The sequence below is a fragment of the Elephantulus edwardii genome, unplaced genomic scaffold (genome assembly GCF_000299155.1).
Source record: "Elephantulus edwardii isolate Elephantulus edwardi_28Jun2011 unplaced genomic scaffold, EleEdw1.0 scaffold00015, whole genome shotgun sequence".
In the NCBI taxonomy this organism is placed as follows: domain Eukaryota; kingdom Metazoa; phylum Chordata; class Mammalia; order Macroscelidea; family Macroscelididae; genus Elephantulus; species Elephantulus edwardii.
This window is the reverse complement of record NW_006399765.1, coordinates 18,761,001-18,764,845: the sequence shown is the minus strand read 5'-3', so window position 1 is coordinate 18,764,845 and position 3,845 is coordinate 18,761,001.

Here is a 3,845-nt window from a genome sequence, read left to right as displayed (position 1 = left end):
GACTAAAGTTGTTAACAATCTCAATCTCTTCACCATCCATCCTGATGCTGCCAGTTGGTCCAGTGGTGAGAATCTTTGTCTTCTTGACATTGAGTTTCAATCCATACTGAAGGCTGCAGTCCTTGACCCTCTGCAGCAAGCATTTCAGGTCTTCCTCAGTTTCGGCAAGCAGGGTTGTGTCATCAGCATAACGCAGATTGTTAATAGATCTTCCAACCTCTGAGCAATGATTTGCTCAGCATACAGATTGAACAGGTATGGAGAAAGGATTCAACCCTGAGGCACACCTTTCGTGATTTTAAACCATGCAGCGTTCTCTTCTAATTCATTCTTACATTGTGGGTACTATTACATACTGATAAATTGGAACTGATTCGGAGCTTGACCCTCAAAGGGTTTTCAGACAGTCTGAAAGAAATGTATGATTAGGCATAACGTGTATGTATAAATAACAATCTGGAACAAGAAGTGCTTTAAAAAGTCAATTGGGGGAAGGGTAATGGAGGGAGTAAAATGTGTATAAATGAAAAGACAACCTTTCTGTAAACTTTTATTAAAAGAGAAAAAAACAATCAAGAGTAATTAATGTCAAAAGATAATGTTTATGAATTATTACATAAAAACCTGATATGATTCATAAACCTTTGCTCATGTAAATAAAGAAATCCCTTTAAAAAAAACTTAAGTGAAAAAAAATAAATATACACACAGATTTCTGGGTAAAGATCCAGCCAGATGGGAGTACCATCTCCCAACAGAGTGTGCCTTCTCCAATAAGCATACTTACTGGAGTGAAGAGAGAGGAAACACACCCTTCCACCCTTCCCCTACCTTCTTCTAAAATAAATCACCAGCAGAATACAGTCACAAAGAACAATAAGCAGAGCAACCATGAGATATCATCTCACTCGAGCAACAACAGGAAAGTTTAACAGGACAACAAACAATAAGTGCTGGTGAGGTTGTGGAGAAATTGGAACTCTTATTCACTGCTGGGGCAGTGTAAAACGGCACAGCCACTATGGAAGGCCATCTGGCACTTTCTCAAAAGGTAGACATAGGGGAGCTCTGGTGGCCTAGTGGCAAGAAGCTGCACTGCAATCCTAGAGATATGTGGGTCGAATCCCCCAGATGCTCTCCTGTACCAGTCAGATCCAATTTGACGGTACACACACAGAAAATAATAAAATAAAAATTAAAAAAAAAAAAGGTAGACATAGACATAGCATTTGACCCAGCAATTCCACTACAGGAAATATACCCTAAAGAAATCAGAGTCACGACTCAAACATCCAATATATAGCTGCATTATTCACAATAGTAAATAGATGGAAGCAGCCCAAGTGCCCAACAACAAACGAATGTAGAGAAAAACTATGGTACATTAACATAATGGGATATTATGCAGCACTGCAAAAACAACGATTCATAAAACATTACACAACATGGGAGATCCTGGAGAACATTAAGCTGAGTGAAATATCTCAGTCATGAAAGGACAAATACTGTATAACACTGCTGTTATAAAATTAGACTGACAGGGGTGGAGTGGGCAGATAGTGGGGAAAAGAGTGGTTAGCTAATGAACACTGCAGTAGAACAGATGAGGGGAAGAACTATCCAAAAGGAATATATGATTATACACATGACAACAATCTGGAACAAGAGGTGCATTGCTTGCTAGGCTGGGGGTGGGCGGTTGTTGTTTTTGTTGTTGATTGCTTTCAAGTCGAGCACAACTCATAGTGACCTTATGAACAAAAGGCCTGAAGCCTCTCTACAACTATCAACATTTATCAAAGTTCACAGAGTCTCTGGAGGCACGTTGTTTAGGAAGTGGATGCCACTGCAACAAAGGAAAAAGGTTACGGGGGAGGGGAGAAGCGACCAGGAGAGAAGAAAATGTGAAACAATGAATCAATGAAAATACAACTTTTCATAGGGGAGCTCTGGTGGCCTAGTGGTAAGAAGCTGCAGTGCAATCCCAGAGGAACACGGTTCGAATCCACCAGACGCTCTGCGGGAGAAGGAGGCGCAATATCCTCCTGTACCAGTCAGATCTGATTTGACGGTACACGCACACAAAATTAAAAAAAAAAATACAACTTTTCTATAAACTTTTGTTAAAATTAATATAAAATTGAAGTTGAAAAAATAAAAGAAAAAAGAAAACTAAGATCTCATTGCATAAATGTCAAAACATGAGTTGCAAAGTTAAGATAGGCTTCTCAGCAGCCATGACCCAGAAGAGGAACGTGAAGAGAAGAAATCAGACAAAAATCCTGAGAAGTATCACCAGTTGTCCCGTTGTTACGCTGCCTCATGAAACCCTTAATTTAAAACAACATAAAAAAAAAAGGAGTAATGATTTCATAAGCACACGTCACGGGCGAGACTAGAGAGCATGATACTGAATGAACTACCTCAGCCACGTAAGGACAAATTGAAAGACCCAAACTCACTGCAGAGTCCCAGTGCAACACTGCCTTCTAGAACGGATGCTTTGTTTAAAATATGCTTTATTGGAAAAATGCAAGCTTCCCTGGAAGCAGGCTGAGTAGAGGAGGGCGTTTATCAGTTCGACACGGGCCGGTTGGGGATAGTCAGCGGTTTCAAGGGCCTGGGGCTATCTTCCATTATTTCAGCCTCACAGTTTTAACTGTCGACCATCTCCTGGGACGGATCATAAAACTGTGTTTATGGGTAGACATGAATCAGATTATTTACTATTTCCTGGAACACAGAAGAAGATGAGCAAAATGGAATCACTTTAGTGTAAGCCTTATACAAATATCGCGTAAGGCCACTACTAGGAAAACAGGAGGATAACTGAGCAACATGTGTATAAATGTTCAAAAAGGAAAGATGAGAAGGGGGCATAGCAGAGGTGGGAAGTACTGGAAAAGGCTCAAGGGGGGCTTGAAAAGAGGGGTGATAATAGGCACAGAGCAACAGTAATTAATTCTATTGCTGTTGTGTGTCTTTAGTCAGAATCAACCCGTAGCTGACCCTCTGGAGGGCTTTCAGACGCAGTTAATCACAGGGGAGGAGGTTGTTTATCCTTCTCCCGCAGAGCAGCTGGTGGGTTCAAGCCACGTGCCTTCAAGATTGCAGTGCAGCTTCTTGCCACTAGGCCATCATAAAATATGGATTTAAATGATTGTATGAAACATGAAGTACACGTACAAAACACAAATGTATATGAATGATTATATGCAAACCAATTTTTAAAAATAGAAAACAATGATTTGATGATGTTCATGGATCCTGTAGGTCAGAAATTCAGGCACAGCTTAACTATGTACTACTTTTACTCTTCTTTTTTTTTTTTAATTTTTTGTGCATGTGCCGTCAAATCAGATCTTACTGGTACAGGAGGAAATTGTCCCTCCTTCTCCGGCAGAGTATCTGGTGGATTCGAACCGTGTACCTTTGGGATTGCAGTACAGCTCCTTGCCACTAGGCCACCAGAGCTCCCCTTACTCTTGGGATGGACAGGTCCTCGGCGGGACTCAAGGGCCCAAGATGGCATCACTAGGTGTCCAGTGCCCAGGCTGGATGGCCAAAAGACCTGCTAACCAGGGCATCTAAGGCACACATGCTCACAAGTACATGGTCTCAGGGTGGGTAGACTTCTTGGGAGTCAGTGTTCCCCAAAGTGAACATCCCAAGGGATCAGATGGCAGGTACTCAGACGTCACCCTCATCTCTCTCACTTCATTCTGCTATGATTGAGTCAGTAAGGTTAGACCAGATCCACAAGGAAGGTCAGAGACCCTGAAAGATCACCTGGAAGCTGGGCAGCATTCTGTGCAGATGCACGCCTTGGGAAACTCTCCAATACA